The sequence below is a fragment of the Oratosquilla oratoria genome, chromosome 30 (assembly GCF_046742065.1).
Source record: "Oratosquilla oratoria isolate Oo_2021 chromosome 30, ASM4674206v1, whole genome shotgun sequence".
In the NCBI taxonomy this organism is placed as follows: domain Eukaryota; kingdom Metazoa; phylum Arthropoda; class Malacostraca; order Stomatopoda; family Squillidae; genus Oratosquilla; species Oratosquilla oratoria.
The window spans coordinates 13,269,610-13,293,152 of NC_134806.1; the positions used below are offsets into that span (position 1 = coordinate 13,269,610).

Here is a 23,543-nt window from a genome sequence, read left to right on the forward strand (position 1 = left end):
CACTACCAGAAGTATTTTCAGGCTGCTACAATCAATTACAAAATTTTGACATTTTTAATTACAAATGTTTGGTTTTGAGATGAGCATTCAAAGTTTTCAGTATTGTATATCTGTTATTTATTGTGCAATTTTTATTATATTCACACACATTATATGTTGAAACAGTTCTCGGTAAATATTTTCATATACATATCGGCTATATTACATTAAAATGTATTTGTTACTCGCCAAGCAGTCCTTTTCATAATTGAAGATTTTGCGCTTTTACCAGTTTAAAACCTCACTGCCTGGGTGTCATCACTTTGTCAAATCATTGCAGAGTGGTTTATTCTTACCTGCAATGAATGCCTTCCCTCTGCTCATTGACAATGCTTACCAAATAGATGTTTGATTATCCTACACAGGTGCGATCCTTCACCAGCTATTTTCTCTTCCTGAATTTTCCTCATTTTCTCTTCATATGGAAGAAAGCACTTTGTCAGATGTGGTGGTAGTGGTGATGTGCAAGGCAGTGGTGTCCCTCCTCCAAGCCTCTCACGCCTTGCCCTCCTAGCACAACTTTCACTCCACTTTTGGCTGTTTTTTTTTTTTTTTTTTCCTTTCTTTTCCTTGGTTTTCCCCTTCCTTGTGATGCAGTTGATGATTGCTGCAAATAGAAATCCTTTGCTAGCAAACACCATTTAACATGAATAATCACTACTTTATTGATGTACATTTGGACATTTTGAAAGTAATAAAAAGATGTTTTGGAAAGAAATTAAGAGAGGAGGAGGAGGCGAATCAAGTAGAGAAGAAAAGGTAAAAGGTGCAGATGGAGAGATGATAATGGAGGAGAAGGCAGTAAGGGGAAGATGGGCAGAATATTTTAGGGAGTTGCTAAATGTGAAGGAGGATAGGGAGTGATGAGTGAGGAAAATGGAGGAGAAATAAGGAAGGATGAAGTGAAGGCAGCAGTTATGATGATGAAAGCAGGTAAGGCATCTGGTCTGGATGGATGCCATGCACAATGTCTTAAAAAAGGAGGTATAGTGATGGTGGACTGGTTGGTGAGGTTATTTAATGTTTGCTGGAGAGAAGGTAGAGTGCCAGAGGACTGTGTGTATAGTTCCACTTTACAAGGGAAAGGGGGACAAGTGTGAATGTAGTAGTTTGAGAGGGATTAGCTTGTTAAGTGTAGTTGGGAAGGTTTATGGGAGGATCTTGATTGAGAGGATTAGGAGAGGAACAGTGTGGGTTTAGGACAGGTAGAGGTTGTGTAGATCAGATTTTTGTGGTAAGACATATGTGAGAAAGCTATAGGAAAGGGGAAGGATGTTTTTTGGGCCTTTATGGATCTGGAAAAGGCTTACAACAGGATAGACAGAAAGGCACTGTGGGAGGTTATGCGGATATATGGGATAGGAGGAAAGCTTCTCAGAGCTGTCGAGTTTTTATGAGAGTAGTAGAACTTGTGTCAGGATTAGAAATGGAGAGAGTGAGTGGTTTGAGGTAAAGGTGGGACTTCGTCAGGGATGCTTTATGTCACCCTGGCTGTTCAACTTATACATGGATGGGGTGGTGCGAGAGGTGAATGCAAGGGTAGTGGGTCAGGGATTGGAGATGGTTAAGGAAAATGGAGAAAAGTGGGAGGTGAGCCAGCTGTTGTTTGCGGACGACACTGCGCTTGTGGCAGGATTGAGGAAGCTGGTGACAGTTTGGGAGAGTGTGTGATAGAAGAAAGCTGAAGATATATGTGGGTAAAAGTAAGGTGATGAGATGTACAAGGGTGAAAGTGGCAGTAATCTGGAAATGAGCATTAAGGGAGAGCAACTGGAGGAAGTGGATAGTTTTAGATATTTGGGTGCAAATGTGGCAGGAAAGGGTGGAGGTAGAATGTAGATTGAGAGAAGCGAGTAAATGCCTTGGTGGTTTGAAAAGTGTAATTAGGAATAGGAATCTGGGAATGGATGCTAAGAGGGGACTGTATGAAGGAGTGATTGTGCCAACAGCACTGTATGGAGCAGAAACATGGAACATGAGAGAGGAAGAGAAGGAACTTGAATGTGTTTGAGATGAAGTGTCTGAGAAGTATGATGGGGGTTACTAGGCTAGATAGAGTGAGGAAGTGAGGAGGAGACCAGGGGTGGATGAAAGAGTATTAGGATGGTTTGGACACATGGAAAGAATGAGTGAAGAAAGACTAGTAAAGGAGGTATGGAAGGCAGATGTGGAGGGAGTGAACATGAGGGGACGTCCTAGGATGAGATGGATGGATGGGGTGAAGGGGGCTTTGGGGAAGAGGGGAAGGACAGAAGACGGGTGAATGGAGAATGGTTGTATATGGAAAATGTTGTGATGCATGAGGTGGATTGGACGGGGGAATGGGGGTGAGGTAGTGTGTGTGAGCAAAAATTTTGACGCAGCCCGAAGGGATTTCTCTCCGTCCTCTCCTTTATATGGGGGGGACGGAGAGGGGGGGGTCGCCGATTTAATGAAGCGGCCTTGCTGTGTCCTGTGTCACTGCTTCTGACCCAGGGCAGTGGACAGGGTGCAGGGATGACCCGTCATCTAGGAGGTGCTAAGATGGGAGGGATGTGGAGTGTTTTCGGGGATGAAATGGGTGGGAATGTTTTTGTGCCTTGTCCTTTTTGGCTACCCCCCTGGTAAGGGGGAAAAAAGCCTTGGTATATGTATGTATGTACATTTGGACAAGGACAGGTCTTGCCATGGTGGGTAAACATACCTAACTCCCACAAAATGTTTTGGTGGTTACATTAATCAGTAGTGATGGTCAACATGTTGATTTTTGAAACTTAGTACTGGGTCAACATATCCTTTCCAAGCATTTGGTCAGGTGATGTTTGAGGTAGCAAGGCTTTCAACATAAGAATGTCCTATCAGAGTGCAATTAAATCTGGGTGGGGTGAATTGGTTAGGAGCCTCAATGAATGAAAATGTAGGATGCATCCTCAAGCCAACCAAACCTACCACCCAGTCATCCCTGCAAACGTGTAGAAAAAAAATTAACATCAATTGGAATGCCAGTCTTGTTTCGGCACCTTCAGACAGGCTTTTGAATTTGCTGCAGCACTAAAGGTATCGATCAATTGCCTAAGGTTTCATAACCCACAGTTGCTGGCAATGGTTTTCAGGCCCTTCAACAGATCTCTGGGAAGGAACTAGAGGCTTTTCTGTGCTGTATTAGTGAGACTCCATGTGGCTAAAGTGGTATGGGAAAGACAGAGTCACTAGCTGTCACCTCTCCAGAAGAAGTATAAAAAATACAGTTGAAATTGAGAAATCTCGGGACCCAGCCTGTAGACCAGGTGTCATTTCCTCAGAGCTGCAACTCCTAATTGTGGTGAGGAGTTGACAGGTCATGAAATGAAAATGGGCACATGTCTGTCAGAAACAACCCCAAATCTTGAGTATAATAAACAATGCCTCTGGGGATGTGGGCAGTTTTATTTGGTGGTTTGTCTTTCACCAGCTTAAATATGGTCACTAATTGAAAATGGTCTGTAGGACCAGGTTTGTTTTGTTTTAATATGGATATCAGATTGTTGGGATTTTATTGCACAACCAGAAATGGCTGTAATAGTCGAGGTCTTTATTGTACTTGGGCCAAAGTACAATGTTGGGGATCTTATCTGGGTTGTACATTCTTCTTAAACATCATCCAATGCATTAGCTTATCGCACGATTTGGGCCAATTTAGTGCAGGTAGGGAGAGCTTTCAAGTGCAGTATGGGTTCATTAGCTGCTGGCCAGCAGTATGATCTTGTGGTATTTGGTGCCCCAGGATACACAGGACAATTCATGGGAGAGGAAGTTGCTCAAGTGGCACAAAAAGAAAAGAATGACTCACCTTTGTCCTGGGCTGTTGCTGGAAGAAGTGCTGATGAACTAAACAAGGTCAGGAGACAGGGTTGGACTTAAGTAATGTTGCTTTTGTTAAAGCAGATGCAGGGGGTCAAGAATCCATTGATGTTATGGCTGCACAAGCCAAAGTGATCATCAACTATGTTGGACCATACACAAGATATGGGGAAGGTGTAGTGAGGGCATGCATCAGTAAAGGTGCAAGCCATGTTGACATCTCAGGAGAACCTTGATTCTTGGAAGGGATGTAGCTGGAGTATAATGAAGCAGGTGTTCACATAGTTGGTGCTTGTGGATACGACTTCATACCTGTAGAAATTGGTATCAACCACATGATCCAGAACTTGGAAGGTGAAATCAAATCTGTAGAAAAATGTGTCAAAATTTAGGGGATCAGGTGCTGTGATTCACACAGGTACTATGGAGTCTGCAGCTTTGGCCATTTCTAGTGCAGATATTGTTAGGGAGATTAGATGTCGGTTGTTGCCCCTGTGCTTACCCTCCCCAAAACACCGATTACCAAGAAGGCATTGCACTACAGAGATGAATTGTGTTTGTGTGCTGTTCCCATGCCTTCGGATGAGACCGTGGCATTTCAAACAAAATATGACTTCCACAAATATGGACATTGGTCTTTGCAGTTCCATGGGTACATGGGAGTATGTGATGCTTTTCAAGGTATTGGAGTTTTCCTTGGAATGGCATACTTTACCATGCTTTGTTACTTCTTTTTCACTAGGAAACTTGCTGAAGTACCCAGAAGTAACAACTGCAGGAGTTTTTAGCCATAAGGGCGCAGAGAGGAGTGCACTGGCAAAGAGCAAGTTTACATCTATATTAATGGGTCAAGTGGTCAAAAAAGTTGGAACATGGTTCTGAGCAGCATGAATCTCCCCCCAGATCAAAGGATTATTTTCAAGGTGTCAGGCCCTGATCCAGGTTATGGAGCTACCTCCATAATGCTTGTTGCTTCAGCAATGACCATCCTTTGTGAGAAGAGCTTGTGTGATGACCCTGGGTGTAGCATTCTGGAATACTGGCATCGTTAAAAGGCTCAAGGACCATTGCATTACATTTGAAACTGAGAAGTAACCTGTGATTATTAATGATTTAGTGAGACAAGTTTATGAGGAATAGATAAACCTTTTGTATTATTATCTACCCTGTGGTGGGAGAAAAGAATGCTGCCACCAAGTATTCCCACTTGGATCGTAAGAGGCGAGATAAACGGGACAGGGATTGGGACTAGGCATCCTTCTCCCTATAGCCCCACAGGGGACATTCCTAATAAAAGTAAAGGCATAAGAGGGTCTAGGAGTTTTCCAACCAGTCCCCTAAGGTTTGGGTCTTTTAATGTGCGTGGATGTGGTACAATTGAGAGTTTTATAAAAGGGAAGAGGTAGGTAGTATGTTTGTGAGAAGAAAGATGGATGCGTTGGGTTTGAGTGAAAGGCGAGTGTAGTTGGGAGGTTCTCAGGAGTGAAGAGAGGGCAAGGGAGAGAACAGGTGGCTATACTAGTAAGTGAAGAGATAGGTAAACATGTAGTGGAGTGGAAAGAGGTTTCTTCAAGGTTAATGTGGATGAAGGTGAAACTGGGCCTGGTAGAAGAAAGGGAGACTTTTTGGATAGATTTAAACGAGTCCATAGAGGGATTAGGGAGGAATGTCAATGTAGCAGTATTGGGAGACCTTGATGCTAGGGTAGGAAATGAACCAATAGATAGAGTGGTTGGGAAATGTGGAGTTCCAGGAAAGAATCGTAGTGGAGAGTTGGAGATGTCTTGAAAGAGATGATAGCAAATACAGTGTTTCAGAAGAAAGTAAAGCACAAGTACTAGGGTGCCAATAAAAATCAAAAGTTGGGATTTTTTGTCATATTTTATTGGGATTCTGCATTATACTGAGGAACTACCGCATGCAAATTTTCAGCATGGTTGGGTGATATTTAGGGGTGGCGGATGACGATTTTGTAATTCCACCTTCAGCTCTGTAAGGTAAGTAGTCTTTTCGAGTGCTTCATGGCAATGTTCTGCCCTTTTTCGGCAAAATTTTCCTTCCCCCAGCAGCCCGCTGGTCCCCCTGCGCTGCGCACACACAGTATTAGCCCCTCTGTGGTGGGGGGGGAGGGGTGTCATGGGAGACCACCCCACTCATTGTTGCCATGCTGGCCGGGGGAGGGTCTCCTTGAAGGAGGTGCTGGGCTGGTGGTGGTCTTCAATGACCTGGAGGAGGAACTGGCACTGTTCCTCGTCTTTCATCAGGCAAAGATTGAACTCTTGCATCAGCACCGCCCCTCGCTCCGCTGTGTCATTGGCCACATGCATTCCTTGTATGAGGTGGCAGCCGTTGCTGAACGTCTTCTCTTCCCACTTCTGCAGATTTGTGGAAAGGAAGTTCGGCAAGATACTGAGAATCTCCAGGAGGCGTCGAGACCTCTTACAGACAAACGAAGACAGTGTTGCCGTTGTTACACACTCTTCTGGAATGTTGATTCATTTGGGGACTTTCTCTGCTCCTTCTCGGTGCAGGATGGCTTGGGCAACGGCTTATTTGGTAAAGGGAGAGGGGCAGGCCGATCGGGTGTTCACTCAGATACCAGAAATGACTGTTCAGTACCTTGAATCATGCCTTTCCAAGAGAGGAATCGTGGTATTCCAGGAGGTCCTTTCTGAGTTAGAGATCATTGGCCGGGGCATAGGTGGGGAGCATGGTCTCGAACCAGTGGATGACGTAGACCTCAGAGAGGAAGGAGGAGAAGCACTTGAGGCCTGCGTATCTTCAGAGAGTATGCGTGCCATCCGCTGCGCTCGGTGGAGAGCACCTGGGCGCCGGATTGTCATCTTGAGGAGAGCACCTCCAAGGAAGGCGATGGCGAGCTCCTCCAGTTCCCTGTAGTCATTTCGGGGCTGCTTCTGGATCATGATGGCAATCAGGGATTCGATGATGGCTTCCTCTTGACAGCCAAGGTCTCGGGTAGGTTGGAAAGAGGCTGGATGGCCAAATGATCGATGAACTGTCAGTACTCCTTGAATCTCAAAAAGATGTTAATCTCAGGGCCAGAAGAGGCCCCAAGCACGAGGCAAAAGCCTTTTCAACTAGAAGTTCGTGCACATGGTGACAGCAGGCAAACGAGAATAGGGGCCGCTCTATCTTTTCTTGCAGTAAGGTGCAGGCTCCGTTGACATCGCCAGTGTTTGCACTGGTGATGTCGAAGCACATCCCTATGATGCAATCACTAATACATTCAAAGACAGCCGTGGCGGCAGCCTCGCCCATCCCAGCACACAGCTTTGGAACACCCAAGAGTTTCTCCACACCTTTACCAGTGACAATGATGGTGAGCTGGTCGGCCCAAGATCCATGGTCTTGAGAGCCAATTTTACTGTCCCAGTGGACCATGAGGGGAGTCTGGACTGCATGCCTCCTTGATTTCTCCTCCCAGGGACACCCAGTACTTGGCTCTTGCCTTTCAGATGGACTCCAGGTTGAGAACGAGTTCCTGGGGATCATGGCCCAAGCTACTTGCCGTTACGGCTATGATTCAAAGAGCCTGATTGCTGTTGACCCCTGTCCGATCCAGCACACCGACTAGATCAGGGGACATGACCGTCTTGGTCCCCCACATTCTCACTTGCTTGGGCGGTGAGGCTTCATCACCAGATGAGGAGGGACGGACTGGACTGGAGGATGCAGATAAGAAAGACTCCAATTCCACAGTCCTCTGCCATCTGCAACTGTTCACGTGCAGCAGTTCTCTTTGGTCGATGGATCCCAGCTTCCAACTTCTTCTTTAGCCCCGCCATGGAACCCCGTCTCCTTTTCTCCCGCTGCACCATGAGGAAGTCCTTGTCCTCCTTGATGGTCATCAGGGCAAGCGCATCAGCGTGGGTGATGTCCAGAAGGTCCAGGAGACTTTCTTCAAATGCCTTCTGCTTCTCCCGGGACTTGAATCCTGTATTCCGCTTGCTCTTCTGCAGAACCTTCCACTCTTCAAAGAAGGAAACGATCATTCTCCTGATGCTTGTTTCTGCCATCACCGGAACCCAGGCTCGGAGCCAGAAGTCTAAAACTTCCTTGGCCACCTCCGCAATGCTGTCGGGAACAGTTTTCCTTTGATCCTTGTAATAGAAGAAAAAGTGGTGGAGGGCATCTCCTCAGCTTGGGAGCTTGGCACCGGTTATGCACTCGATGCTATGTCCTACTAACCAAATCTCACTTTTTTTTCAGGTAGCCATGACCTGTGGGAAGAATAGAAAATTTTAGTCATTCCGGTGAAAAAATCACAATTTTCAAAAGTTGCCTTAGATGGCTATTGGCACCCTAATAAGTACACATGGGAGAGGGTGGTAGATAGAGCATTAATGGACTATATAGTGGTAGATAGGAGTAAAATAGGAAGAGTTAAGGATGTACATGTTTTAAGGGGAGAGAGTGGGGGAGTATCATATTTTTTGGAAGGTAAGTTGAGAGTGGAGGATAGATGGAGAAAGAGGAAAAGGACAAAAGGTAGGGAGGTGCTTAGAGTGAACTGCTTAAATGAGAAGGAAAAGGAGGAGTACAAGAAGCTGAGAGAGGAGTGAAGGATAGAGTAGAACTAGGAGTAGGGGTGGAATGGGGATGGTTCAAGGAGTCACAAGGTGTGCAAAGATGGTGTGTGGAACAAGAAGGATGGGAGGAAATAGAAGGACGGGTAGCGAGTGGTGGGATGAGGAAACAAAGAAGGTTGTAGAAGAGAAGAAGCAAGCTTTCATAGGTTGGTTACAAAACTGGACAAGGGAGTCATATGAGAGGTACAAAGAAAAGAGAAAGCACAAGATAAAGGAGGCAAAGAGGAGAGCAGATGTTAAATGGGGTACGAGTATGACAGAAAATTTTGAAAGTAATAAAAAGATGTTTTGTAAAGAAATTAAGAGAGGAAAAGGAGGCAAATCAAGTAGAGAAGAAAAGGTAAAAGGTGCAGATGGAGAGATGATAATGGAAGAGAAGGTAGTAAGAGGAAGATGGTCAGAGTATTTTAGGGAATGGGAAGTGCTAAGAAAATGACAGTGAGGAGAAATAAGGAAAGATGAAGTGAAGGCAGCTGTTAAGATGATGAGAGCAGGTAAGGCACCTGGTCTGGATGGATGCCATGCAGAATGTCTAAAAAAAAAAGAGGAGGTATAGTGATGGTGGATTGGCTGGTGAGGTTATTTAATGTTTGAGAAAGGGTAGAGTTTTGGAGGAGTGCCTGTATAGTTCCACTTCACAAGGAAAAGGGGGACAAGTGTGAGTGTAGTAGTTTCAGAGGGATCAGCTTGTTAAGTGTAGTTGGGAAGGCTTATGGGACGATTTTGATTGAGAGGGTTGGGAGAGGAACAGGGAGTAATTGGCGAGGAACAGTATGGATCTAAGACAGGTAGGGGTTGTGTAGGTCAGATTTTTGTGGTAAGACAGATATGTGAGAAAGCAATAGGAAAAGGTAAGGATGTTTTTTTTTTTGGCTTTTATGGACTTGGAAAAGGCTTATGACAGGGTAGACAGAAGGGCACTGTGGGAGGTATTGCAGATATACAGGATAGGAGGAAGGCTTTTAGGAGCAGTCAAGAGTTTTTACAAAAGTAGTAGAGTGCGTGTCAGGATTAGAAATGGAGAGGGTGAGTGGTACGAGGTAAAGGTGGGACTTCGTCAGGGATGCGTTATGTTGCCTTGGCTGTTCAGTTTATATATGGATGGGATGGTGCAAGAGGTAAATGCAAGGGTGGTGCGTCAGGGATTGGAGATGGTTAAAGAAAATGGAGAAAAGTGGGAGGCGAGCAAGCTGTTGTTTGCGGACAACACTGCGCTTGTAGCAGGATCAGAGGAGGGATTAAAGAAGTTAGTAACAGAGTTTGGGCGAGTGTGTGAAAGAAGGAAGTTGAAGATAAATATGGGTAAGAGTAAGGTGATGAGATGTACAAGGGGTGAAAGTGGCAGCAGACAGGAAGTGAGCATTAAGGGGGAGAGACTGGAGGAAGTGGATAGTTTTAGATACTTGGGTGCAAATGTGGCAGGAAAGGGAGGAGTGGATGTGGAGGCAGAATGTAGATTGAGAGAAGCGAGTAAGTGCCTTGGTGGATTACGTGTAATGAGAAGTAGACATCTGGGAATGAATGCTAAGAGGAGATTGTATGAAGGAGTGATTGTGTCGACAGCACTGTATGGGGCAGAAACATGGAACATAAGAGAGAAGTTTGAATGTGTGTGAGATGAGGTGTCCAAGAAGTATGGCAGAGGTTACTAGGCTGGATATAGTGAGAAATGAGGAGGTGAGGAGGAGAACGGGTAGTAAGGGACTTAGGAGATAGGGTGGATGAAAGAGTGTTGGGATGGTTTGGACACATGGAAAGAATGAGTGAAGACTGGTAAAAGAGGTGTGGAGGGATTGAATGCGAGGGGGCAACCTAGGATGAGATGGATGGAAGGGGGAAGAGGGTAATGTCTGTTGAGGAAGGACAGAAGACAGGGGTGAATGGAGAATGGTTGTATATGGATGATGTGATGCACAAGGTGGAATGGGGGGTGAGGTATATGTGAGAAAAATTTAATGCAGCCCGAAGGAATTTCTCCCCTTCTTGACATAGTGCTTGTGCTACCTCCAAGCTTGAGGAATAATACTGCATTTCCATGTGTATCCTTTCCCTCTTAGAAACCATCTAGTTCATGCAACAAGGTCAGGTTAGCTTGAGTTGGGTTAGGATAAGTTAGGTAATATTGGGTTAGACTGGATGAGGTTAAGTAAGATTAAGGTTGGGTTCCTTTATGTTGATTAGTGGTGGGTTAGGTTAGGTCAGGATATATTGAGCTAGGACAGGTTAGATTAGATGTGGTTAGGATATGTTGGAATAGAGTAGGTTGCATTGGTTTAGGTGTATTAGGTTGGGTGAGTTTGGATTATGTGGGGATGAAATGGGTGAGAATGGAATCATGCCTTGTCTTTGGGTACCTCCCTTGTATGGGGAAAACCCATTGGTATATGTATGTTAGATTAGGACAGGTTTGGTTGGGTTAGGTTAGGTTGGTTTGTTGGATTAGATTGGCTTAGTCAGATTAGGTTTGTTTTGGCTTGGTAAGATTAGGATAGTTTAAGTTAGGATGGGTTAGAGTTGTTTATCTTAAATTCGGTTAGGTTAGTTTTATTGTTTCCCTTAGGTTTAGTTTAAGTGAGGTTTGGTCACATTAGGTTAATTTAGGTTAGGCTGTGTTGTGTTAGGATAAATTATGTTGAATTAGGTTACAACTGGATTAAGTTAAATCAAATTACTTTAGATTTTTTAGGTTAAACTGGGTTAGGTTTGGTTGGGATAGAATAGGTTAGACTGGATTGGGTTAGGATAGGTTTAGTTAGTTTATATTAGGTTGGGATTGTAGATGTGTAATTCTATTCACATTATTAAGTTACTGGTGCTTGGGAGAGACAGTCTGAGCGGTGTCTTTTCTTTAAACGATTTCAGTATTTTTTCTGGTTTCTAGATACAATGCAACCTCCGAAGGAACCTCAGGGTGGTTGCCAGGTTTTTACAGACACATGTACCAATTTGCAGTGGTGCCACATGATCGGTACATAAAAGGGTTCGGTTGAGCGACAATGACGGCGCCGGACAGTCGCCCTTCTCTTTGTATTCGAGTGGCGCGGTCTGCTTTTGTCCGACGCAGGCGTCAGGGCGTTTCCCCGAAACCCTGGCCTGCCTTTTGTTTAAGTGCTAGCGGTGGCTTTTGTTCGAGCAGGTGTTGTCTGGTCTTCGGGTCACTAGGAACAATTGAATGTCCCTTGCAGGGATCCGAGGCAATGAAGAATATCTTGAGAGTTGGTTTGAAGACGGAGTTCTGTTTGCTCTATATATGTGTGCGAGCGCGTTTGCACGCTGGATATCGAAGTGGTTAACATGATAGGTTAGGATGAATTAAGTTTTATTAGGTTGGATTAGCTTAGGTGAGGTTTAGGTTAGGTTACTTTAAGTTAAAAGATAGGTTAAGTTGGGATAGGTTAGGGTTGGATTAGCTTAGGTTAGATAAGGTTACGTTAGTTTTGGTTGGGTTAGGTAAGGTTATTGGGTTATGTTTGGTTAAGGTAGGTTGGTTCTATTGGGTTAGGTTACATTAGGTTCGAGTTGGATTAGGGTTTTTTTATAGGTTGGGTTAGATTATTTTTGTTAGATTTGGTTACATTATAATAGGTTGAGTTGGTGTAGGTTAGATTAGGTTGCATTAGTTTAAGTGTGTTAGGTTGGGTTAGTTTAGAATAGGTTTGGTCAAGTTGGACAACATTAGGTTGGGATAGGTTTAGGTTCGATTGGGTTGTTACTTTAGGTTAGGCTTAGTTAGGTTGGTTTAGGTTGTTAGGTTGTATATAGTTGGGTTAGGATAGGTTTGATTAAGTTGGATTAGGTAAAGTTAGATTCGGTTGGTTTAGGCTTGTTAAATCTGGTTAGGTAGGGTCAGCTTAAATTATGTAGGGTTATGTTAGGTTAAGTTGGATCAGGTTATATTATCTCAGGTTAGTTTGAATTAGGTTTGGCTGGGTTACGTTAGGTAGGGTAGTTTGTATTAGGACAGATTTGAGTTAGGTTAAGTTTGGTTAGGTTGGGGTAGATTTGGTTTTATTGTGTTAGGTTATGACCCTCCTTCCCACGACTTTGGGGGAATTCAAATGATTCAAGGGGTGTGCTAGTTAAATGTATAAAAACTATTATGGGCGTGGGACTGCATGAATAGTCAATATATTAGTTTACGTTGATCAGCTTTAGCTGTCGCTCACTTCTATTGATTACGTTAAAGCTCTCCTTTACTATTTGTATGTGTGTATGAATGAATCGCATCTCACTACCACTGGAAATAGGTGAATGTAGACATTTCAAGCTTAATTCTTAACCAGAACTTTTTAAATAAAATCCCAAACAAGTCTCCCTCGCAAAGGTGTACTTGGAATAGCGGCCAAATTCATGATGGGTAGTTACAGGGAAAACAGAATAAAATGATACACATCTTGCTCCAACTCTTAATTACAACAGAATTGTATACAATAAAGTCTCTTTGGGTCGACATTGCCCCTAAGAAAATGTAACTAAGTATTAAACATTCAGCAATCGTTCGTTATCCACTGTGGAAAAAAATATCTCCAATGCCATTGTTAATAAGATCTGCGAGTATGGTATTAATGTTGGTGCTGTCAAAAGGCTCCATCCAAGTCCACAAGTGACCTGCATTTGGCATCGCTGTTGCTTGTCTGACACTTGCATAGTTTGGTTTCGTTTTGCCCTACGCCAGGTTCGCTCCTGTCATCCCGGCGTGCCTTATTGGCTCAGCATGGCAAAGGGAGGTGGGGGTGGGGTGAGGAAAGAAGAGGGGACGGGACAGGAGGAAAGGGGAAGGGATGGGAGGAACATAACACAAGAATGAAGACTGCACGAGGCCATAAGGCCTACACTAGGCAGTTTTATGTCCATTACCACCTATCGTCCCCATCAATAAAGTTGTCTAAACTTTAAAACAACCGATAGTTTCAGCGCTTGTTATATGACTACTAAGTCTATTTCATTCAGTGACCACTCCATTTGTAAACCAATTCTTGCCTATTTCCTTCTCAAATCTAAATTTGTCCTATCTAAATTCATTAATGCGAGTCCTGCCCTGTTTTAATATGATGACCTTGTCTGCATTCCCTTTGTTAACGCCCTTGATCCCCTTGAACACCTCTATTAGATCACCCCGCACTCTGCGTCTTCCTAGAGAATGTTAAGGTGCCTAAGCCTGCCCCCCATTTTGGTCATTCTCTTCTGTACCGATTCTAGTGAAATGATATCCATTCTTTATAGGACGAAAACCAAGTCTCTCTTGCACTCAGTTTTCTTTAAAAGGTGTTATCTAAGCTATATCTGCTTGATGGGTTGTGCAAACCTACATTCACATTGCACTTTGAGATTTTTAAGCCCATTTGCCATTTCACCGACCATGTGAACAATTTGTTAAGATCTTCCTGTAGTCTCTCGGTGTCCTCTGACCTAATTTGGCGTCCTAATATAGTATCGTCCGCAAACTTACTAAAATCACTGCTAATCCCATTGTCCAAGTCGTTTATATACATAATGAACAATAAGGGAGCCAAAACCGAGCCCTGTGGAACTTCACTAGTAATACTCCCCATTTGGATTTTACACCGTTGATGGTGACCCGCTGTTTTCTGTCACTGACCCATGCTTTAATCCATTCAAACATTTTTCCTCCCCTGCCATGGGCTTTGACTTTATTTAGTAGTCTCTGGTGGGACACCTTGTCAGGTCACCGATTTGGCCCAAACTTACCCCCAGAAGAGGAGAGTCGTGCACTGCGAGGTAGACGGGGGGAACCTGGACCCAATGGAGTGCTAGTGGTAACATTTCGATTTCTTCTTCTTCTTCCTTCTTTCTTTTTCTTCTTCACATTTTCGCCTCCGGCGCCCGAACCTTTGACCTGAGTGGTGTCCAAGTGCAGCTGGCAGCAGACCTGGTAGCCCTCGACCTGTGGGTCAGATGGTGGCCCAATCGGAGCAGGTCACCAAAATGACCCTAAAATGAATGAATAAATAAATATATTTTAACAAAATTCGTCAGTTCCCCGATTTGGCCCAAAATTATATAATTTCAGCCTGATTTGGATTGGGACTGAAAGATTATCTGGATCAGTGAACGGAAGTCAGAGCTGGCGATGAACGTCGAAATCTCCTAAGATGAAGATTTTGATAAGAGAGAATTGGGATGCATCACACTTGCGAAATGAAATGGGCCAGGCATTCTGGTTCGTTTGTGCGTGCGTGTGTGTGAGCGTACGGGTATATACAGTATGTGTGTATGTATGGACGTGTTTGTGTGTGTATGTCCACGTGTTTGTGTATGCATGTGCGCGTTTCTGTGTGTTTGCGTGCGTTCATGTGAATGTACGTTTACGTAATCGCATTTACATAATTGTATGTAGGTAACGCGATGGGAGAGAGCAGGACGGGAAGAAAGGGGAGGGAACGGGACGGGAAGAATGAGGAGGGAACGGGAGGAAAGGGAACGTAACGGAACGGTGGGAAGGAAGAGGGAACAGTACGGCATAAGTAGAAAGGGGTGGGAACGGGACGGGAAGAAAGAAGAGGGGTACGGGAAGGGAAGAAAGGAGAGGGGACAAGGAAGAAAGGGGGGGCGGCACTGGAACAAAGGGGAGGGAACGGTACGGGAAGAAAGGAGAAGGGACTGGAACAAACGGGGGGGGGGGAGAAAGGGGAGGGGGAAGGGACGGGAACAAAGGGGGAGGGGAGGGGACGGGGCGGGAAGAAAGGGGAGGGGACGGCACGTGAAGAAAGTGGAGGGGACGCGACGGGAAGAAAGGGGAGGGGACGGGGCGGGAAGAAAGGGGTGGGGACGGCACGGAAACAAAGGGAAGAAAGGGGAGGGGACGGGACGAGATGGGAAGACAAGGGAGGAGGACGGAAAGGGGAGGGAACGGAACGGGAAGAAAGGGGAGGGAACGGGATGGGAAGAAAGGCAAGTGGAGGGGACGGGAGGAAAGGGAAGGGGAGGGGACGTGACGGGAAGAAAAGGGGGGGACGGGATGCAAAGAAAGGGGAGGGGACGGTACGGGAAGAAAGGGGTGGGAACGGGACAGGAAAAGGGGGGGACGGGACGGGAAGAAAGAGGAGGGAAGGGGATGGGACGGGAAGAAAGGGGAGGGGACGCGACGGGAAGAACGGGACGGGGAGAAATGGGGAGGGGACAGGATGGGAAGAAAGGGAGGAAACTGGATGCAAAGAAAGGGGTGAGAACGGGACAGGAAAAGGGGGGGGGTACGGGACGGGAAGAAAGTGGAGGGGACGCGACGGGAAGAAAGGGGAGGGGATGGGCTGAAATGAGAGTGGACGAGACGGGAAGAATGGGGAGGGGACGGGGCGGGAAGAAAGGGGAGGGGACGGGACGGGAAAAAGGGGAGGGTACGGGACGGGAAGAAAGAGGTAGGAAGGGAATGGGACGGGAAGAAAGGAGGGGAGGGGACGCGACGGGAAGAAAGGAGAGGGGACGGGAACAAACGGGGGGGGGGGACGGGACGAAATGGGAAGACAAGGGACGAGACGGGATGGGAGGAAAAGGGGGGTACGGGATGGGAAGAAAGGGGAGGGAACGGGACGGGACCGGAAGAAAGGGGGGAACGGGACGGGACCGGAAGAAAGGGGGGGTCGGGACGGGAGGAAAGGGGAGGGGACGGGAAGAAAATTTAGGGAACGATACGGGAAGAAAGGGGAGGAGGACGGGACGGAAACAAAGGGGGAAGGGAGGGAACGGGACACGACGGGAAGAAAGAGGAGGGAACGGGACACGACGGGAAGAAAGTAAAAGGGACGGGAACAAAGGGGTGGGACGGGGGATGCGAAGAAAGGGGAGGGGACGGGACGGTGGGAAGGAAAAGGAAACGGGACGTGAATAAAGGGAAGGGGATAGGAATAAAGGGGAGGAGGACGGGACGGGAAGAAAGTAGGGGGGACGGGATGGGAAGAAAGAGGAGGGGGACGGGACGGGAAGAAAGGGGAGGGAATGGGACGGGAAGAAAGGGGAGGGAATGGGACGGGAAGAAAGGAGAGGGGACGGGACGGGAAGAAAGGGAAGGGGACGGGATGCGAAGAAAGGGGAGGGGACGGGACGGGGGTGGGGGTACGGGAAGAAAGGAGAGGGGACGGGACGAAATGGGAAGACAAGGGACGAGACGGGATGGGAAGAAAGGGGAGGGAACGGGACGGGAAGAAAGGGGAGGGGACGGGGAGAAATGGCGAGGGGACGGGACGGGACGGGAAGAAAGGGGAGGGGAGGGGACGTGACGGGAAGAAAGGGGGGGTCGGGACGGGAGGAAAGGGGAGGGGACGGGAAGAAAGTTTAGGGAACGATACGGGAAGAAAGGGGAGGAGGACGGGACGGAAACAAAGGGGGAAGGGAGGGAAAGTGGAGGGAACGGGACGCGACGGGAAGAAAGAGGAGGGAACGGGAAGAAAGGGGAGGGGACGGGAACAAAGGGGTGGGACGGGGGATGCGAAGAAAGGGGAGGGGACGGGACGGTGGGAAGGAAGAGGAAACGGGACGTGAATAAAGGGAAGGGGAGGGGACGGGACGAGATGGGAAGACAAGGGAGGAGGACGGGACGGGAAGAAAGAGGAGGGGGACGGGACGGGAAGAAAGGGGAGGGAATGGGACGGGAAGAAAGGGGAGGGAATGGGACGGGGAGAATTGGAGAGGGGACGGGAGGAAAGGGGAGGGGACGGGAATAAAGGGAAGGGGAGGGCACGGGACGGGAAGGAAGGGGAGGGCACGGGACGGGAAGAAAGGGGAGGGGACGGGACGGGAAGAAAGGGGAGGGGACGGGACGAGATGGGAAGACAAGGGAGGAGGACGGGACGGGGAAGAGAGGGGGGGACGGGATGGGAAGAAAAAGGAGGGAACGGGACGGGAAGAAAGGGGACAGGACAGGATGAAAAGGGAGGGGACGTGACAGGAAGAAAGGGGGGGACGGGACGGGAGGAAAGGGGAGGGGACAAGATGCGAAAAAACGGGAGGGGACGGGAAGAAAAGGGAGGGGAACGGGAAGGGAAAAAAAGGGGGACGGGGCAGGAAGAAATGGGAGGGAACGTGACGGGAAGAAAGAGGAGGGAACAGGACGGGACGGGAAGAAAGAGGAAGGAACAGGACAGGACGGGAAGAAAGAGGAGGGAACGGGACGGGACGGGGATAAAGGGGAGGGGACATGAGAAGAAAGGGGAGTGGACGAGACGGGAAGAAAGTAGAGGGGACGGGAATAAAGGGGGGGGACGTGACGGGATGCGAAGAAAGGGGAGGGGACCAGACGGGAAGAAATGGGAGGGGATGGGAAGAAAGAGGAGTGGACGGGACGGGAACAAAGGGGAGGTGACGAGACGGGAAGAAAGGGGAGGGGACGGGACGGGAAAAAAGTGGAGGGGAGGGACGGGAAGAAAGGGAAGAGGAGACAGGAAGAAAGAGGAGGGGGACGGGACGGGAAGAAACGGGAGGGGGACAGAACGGGAAAAAAGGGGAGGGGACCGGACGGGAAGCAAGGGGAGGGGACGGGACGGGAAAAAAGGGGAGAGGACAGGACGGGAAGAAAGGGGAGGGGACGCGACGGGAAGAAATGGGAGGGGACACGACGGAAAGAAATGGGACGGGACGGGAAGAAAAGGGAGGGATCGGGACGGGAAGAAAGGGGAGGGAACGGGACGGGAAGAAAGAGGAGGGAACGGGACGGGAAGAAAAAGGAGGGGGCCTGGACGGGACGGGAAGAAAAGGGAGGGCAGGGGACGGTGAGAATTGGGGAGGGGACGGGGCGGAGACGGGAAGAAAGGAAAGGAGATGGGACGAGATGAAAGGGGAGGGGGACGGGACGGGAACAAAAGGGGAGGGGAGGGTACGGGAAGAAAGGGACGGGGCGGGAACAAAGGGGAGGGGACGGGACGGGAAGAAAGAGGAGGGAACGGGACGGGAAGAAAGGGGAGGGGACGGGATGGGAAGAAAGGTGGGGACGGGATGAAAAGGGAGGGTTGGGGACGGGACGGGACGGGAAGAAAGGGTGGAGTCGGGACGGGAGGAAAGGGGAGAGGACGGGAAGAAAGTTAAGTGAACGATACAGGAAGAAAGGGGAGGGGACGGGACGGGAAGAAAGGTGGGGACGGGACGGGCAGAAAGGGGGGCGACGGGACGGAAGAAAGGGGAGGGGACGGGACGGGAAGAAAGAGGAGGGAACGGGACGGGAAGAAAGGGGAGGGGACGGGACGGGAAGAAAGGTGGGGACGGGACGGGAAGAAAGGGGGGCGACGGGACGGGAAGAAAGAGGAGGGACGGGAAGAATGGGGAGGGGACAGGACGGGAAAAAAGGGGAGTGGACGAGACGAGAAGAAAGTAGAAGGGACGGGACGTGAATAAAGGGAAGGGGATGGGAAGAAAGGGGAGGGGACGAGACAAGATGGGAAGACAAGGGAGGGGGACGGGACGGAAGAAAGGGGAGGGGACGGGACGGGAAGAAAGAGGAGGGAACGGGACGGGAAGAAAGGGGAGGGGACGGGAATAAAGGGAAGGGGAGGAGACGAGACGGGAAGAAAGGAGAGGAGATGGGACGGGAAGAAAGGGTGGGGACGGGACGGGAAGAAAAGGGGGACGGAACGAGAAGAAAGGGAAGGGGATGGGAAGAAAGAGGACGGGACGGGAAGAAAAGGAAGGGGAGGGTACGGGACGGGAAGAAAGAGGAGGAGACGGGACGGGAAGAAAGGGGACGGGACGGGAACAAAGAGGAGGGGGACGGGACGGGAAGAAAGGGGAGGGGGACGTGACGGGAAGAAAGAGGAGGAGACGGGACGGGACGGGAAGAAAGGGGAGGGGAAGCGACGAACAGAAATGGGACGGGACGGGACAGGAAGAAATGGGGGTGGCGGGACAGGAAGAAAGAGGAGGGAACGGGACGGGAAGAAAGAGGAGGGAACGGGACGGAAAGAAATGGGAGGGGCCGCGACGTGAAGAAGGGGGAGGGGACGGGACGGGACGAAAGGGGAGGGGACGGGACGTGAAGAAGGGGGAGGGGACGGGACGGGACGAAAGGGGAGGGGACGGGAAGAAAGGGGGGGACGGGGCGTTAAGAAAGGAGAGGGACCGGGACGGGAAGAAAGGAGAGGGAACGAGACGGGAAGAAGGGGGGGAACGGGACGGGAAGAAAGCGGGGACGGGACGGGAAGAAAAGGGAGGGGACGGGACGTGAAGAAAGAAGAGGGGTACGGGACGGGAAGAAAGGGGAGGGGAGGGGAGGGGACGGTACGGGACGGGAAGAAAGGGGAGGGGACGGGACGGGACGTGAAGAAAAAAAAGGAGTACGAGACGGGAAGAAAGGAGAGGGGACGGGAAGAAAAGGGAGAGGGGACGGGAAGAAAAGGGAGAGGGACGGGACGGGGAAGAAAGGGGAGTGGGACGGGACGGGACGAAAGGAGAGGGGACGGGACGAGAAGAAAGGAGAGGGGACGGGACGGGACGAAAGGAGAGGGGACGGGACGGGACGAGAGGTAAGGAGACGGGACGGGAAGAAAGGGGAGAGGGACGGGACGGGGAAGAAAGGGGAGTGGGACGGGACGGGACGAAAGGAGAGGGGACGGGACGGGAAGAAAGGAGAGGGGACGGGAAGAAAGGGGGGGGGGCACTGGAACAAAGGGGAAGTTGACGGGATGGGAAGAAAGGGGAGGGGGACGGTACGGAAACAAAGGGGAAGTGGAGGGGACGGGAAGAAAGGGGAGGGGACGCGACGGGAAGAAAGGGGAAGGGACAGGACGGGAAGAAAGGGGGGTGGACGAGACGGGAAGAAAGGGGAGGGGACAGGACAGGAGGAAAGGGGAGGGGACGGGACGGGAAGAAAGGGGAGGGGACGGGACGAGATGGGAAGACAAGGGAGGAGGACGGGACGGAGAAGAAAGGGGGGGACGGGACGGGAAGAAAGAGGAGGGACCGGACCGGGACGGGACGGGACATACTGGAAGAAAGGGCAAGTGGATGGGAATGGAACAAAGGGGAGGAGGACGGGACGGGAAGAAAGGGGAGTTGAGGGGACGGGACGGGAGGAAAGGGGAGGGGGACGGGACGGGAAGAAAGGGGAGGGGGACAGGACGGGAAGAAAAGGTAGGGGACGCGAAGGGAAGAAAGGGAAGGGGACGGGACGGGACGGGAAGAAAGGGGAGGGGACGCGTAGGGAAGAAATGGGAGGGGACGGGACGGGAAGAAAGGGGGGAGCGGGACAGGAAGAAAGGGGAGGTAATGGGACGGGAAGAAAGGGGGGACGGGACTGGAATAAAGAGGAGGGGACGGGACGAGACGGGAAGAAAGGACGGAACGGGAAGAAAGGGGAGGAGACGGAACGGGAAGAAAGGGGAGGGGACGCGACGGGAAGAAAGGGGAGGGGACGGGACGGGAAGAAAGGGGAGGGGACGGGACGGGAAGAAAGGGGAGGACGGGACGGGAAGAAAGGGGGGGACGGGACGGGAAGAAAGGGGGGGACGGGACGGGAAGAAAGGGGATGGCAGGGGACAAGAGGGGGACGGGACGGGAAGAGAGAGGAGGGGATGGGACGAGACGGGAAGGAAGGGGAGGGGACGGAATGGGAAGAAAGGGGAGGGGACGGAATGGGAAGAAAGGGGAGGGGACGGAAAGTAATGGGAAGAAAGGGGAGGGGACGGAATGGGAAGAAAGGGGAGGGGACGGAATGGGAAGAAAGGGGAGGGGACGGAATGGGAAGAAAGGGGAGGGGACGGAAAGGTACGAAAGGGGAGGGGACGGAATGGGACGAAAGGGGAGGGGACGGGAGGGGACGCGAGGGGAGGGGACGCGGCGGGAAGAAAGGGGAGGGGACGCGGCGGGAAGAAAGGGGACGGGAAGAAAGGGGAGGGGACGGAATGGGAAGAAAGGGGAGGGAACGGGAAGAAAGGGGGGGACAGGATGGGAAGAAAGGGGAGGGAACGGAACGGGACGGGAAGAAGGGGGAGGGGAGAGGACGGGACGGGATGGGAAGAAAGGGGAGGGGGACGGGACATACGGGAAGAAAGGGCAAGTGGATGGGAATGGAACAAACGGGAGGGGGACGGAACGGGAAGAAAGGGGAGTTGAGGGGGACGGAACGGGAAGAAAGGGGAGTTGAGGGGACGAGACGGGAAGAAAGGGGAGGTGACGGTACGGGAAGAAAGGGGAGTTGTGGGGGACGGAACGGGAATAAAGGGGAGTTGAGGGGACGTGACGGGAAGAAAGGGGAGTTGAGGGGACGAGACGGGAAGAAAGGGGAGTTGAGGGGACGGAACGGGAAGAAAGGGGAGTTGAGGGGACGGAACGGGAAGAAAGGGGAGTTGAGGGGACGGAACGGGAAGAAAGGGGAGTTGAGGGGACGGAACGGGAAGAAAGGGGAGTTGAGGGGGACGGAACGGGAAGAAAGGGGAGTTGAGGGGACGAGACGGGAAGAAAGGGGAGTTGAGGGGACGAGACGGGAAGAAAGGGGAGGGAACGGGACGGGAAGAAAGGGGAGGGAACGGGACGGGAAGAAATGGGAGGGAACGGGACGGGAAGAAATGGGAGGGAACGGGACGGGAAGAAATGGGAGGGAACGGAACGGGAAAAAAGGGGGGGGGGACGGACGGAAAGATAGGGAGGGGGACGGGACGGGGAGGAAGGGGAGGGGGGCGGGACGGCAAGAAAAGGGAGGGGACGGGAAAAAAGGTGAGGGGACGTGACAGGAAAAAAGGGGAGGTGACAGGAAAAAAGGGGAGGGGACGGGAAGAAAGGAAAGGGGACGGGAAGAAAGAAGAGGGGACGGGACGGACGCGACGGGAAGAAAGGACAAGGGGCTGGACGGGAAGAAAGGACAAGGGGCGGGACGGGAAGAAAGGACAAGGGGCGGGACGGGAAGAAAGGAGGTGGGAACGGGATGCGAAGAAAGGGGAGGGGGCGGGACGGGAAGAAAGGGGGGGGGGCCGGGACGGGAAGAAAGGGGGAGGGGCGGGACGGGAAGAAAGGGGTGGGAACGGGATGCGAAGAAAGGGGAGTGGGCGGGACGGGAAGAAAGGGGAGTGGGCGGGACGGGAAGAAAGGGGGTGGGGCCGGGATGCGAAGAAAGGGGAGGGGACGGGATGCGAAGAAAGGGGAGGGGACGGATGCGAAGAAAGGGGAGGGGACGGGATGCGAAGAAAGGGGAGGGGACGGGATGCGAAGAAAGGGGAGGGGACGGGATGCGAAGAAAGGGGAGGGGACGGGATGCGAAGAAAGGGGAGGGGACGGGATGCGAAGAAAGGGGAGGGGACGGGATGCGAAGAAAGGGGAGGGGACGGGATGCGAAGAAAGGGGAGGGGACGGGATGCGAAGAAAGGGGAGGGGACGGGATGCGAAGAAAGGGGAGGGGACGGGACGCGGAGAAAGAGGAGGGGACGGGACGCGGAGAAAGAGGAAGGGACGGGATGCGAAGAAAGGGGAGGGGACGGGATGCGAAGAAAGGGGAGGGGACGGAATGCGAAGAAAGGGGAGGGGACGGGATGCGAAGAAAGGGGAGGGGACGGGATGCGAAGAAAGGAGAGGGACGGGATGCGAAGAAAGGAGAGGGACGGGATGCGAAGAACGGGGAGGGGACAGGAGTGAAGGTAAGGGGATGTTAAGAAAGGGGAGTGGACGGGACGGGAGAAGAGGAGAGGAAAGGGGAGGGAACGGGACGGGAGGAGAGGAAAGGGGAGGGAACGGGACGGGAGGAGAGGAAAGGGGAGGGAACGGGACGGGAGGAGAGGAAAGGGGAGGGAACGGGACGGGAGGAGAGGAAAGGGGAGGGAACGGGACGGGAGGAGAGGAAAGGGGAGGGAACGGGACGGGAGGAAAGGAAAGGGGAGGGAACAGGACGGGAGGAGAGGAAAAGGGAGGGAACGGGACGGGAGGAGAGGAAAGGGGAGGGAACAGGACGGGAGAAGAGGAGAGGAAAGGGGAGGGAACAGGACGGGAGAAGAGGAGAGGAAAGGGGAGGGAACAGGACGGGAGAAGAGGAGAGGGAAGGGGAGGGAACAGGACGGGAGAAGAGGAGAGGAAAGGGGAGGGAACAGGACGGGAGAAGAGGAGAGGGAAGGGGAGGGAGCAGGACGGGAGAAGAGGAGAGGGAAGGGG

The 23,543-nt window shown here is 50.9% G+C and overlaps 1 long non-coding RNA gene and 1 pseudogene across 2 annotated transcripts in view; one reads left to right on the top strand and one right to left on the bottom strand.

The window, feature by feature from the left end:
* Positions 1 to 107: 107 nt before the first annotated feature.
* Positions 108 to 23,543, bottom strand: part of LOC143041020 (uncharacterized) — a 74,008-nt gene continuing 50,572 nt past the window's right edge. The window contains exon 3 of one of the 2 annotated variants that reach the window (XR_012967788.1): positions 108 to 646. This is a non-coding gene — a long non-coding RNA (uncharacterized LOC143041020). Of the gene's footprint in view, positions 647 to 13,042; positions 14,421 to 23,543 lie in introns of those variants that run through there. The other variant, XR_012967786.1, reaches the window with a different exon arrangement.
* Positions 1,466 to 4,910, top strand: LOC143040939 (saccharopine dehydrogenase-like oxidoreductase; annotated as a pseudogene).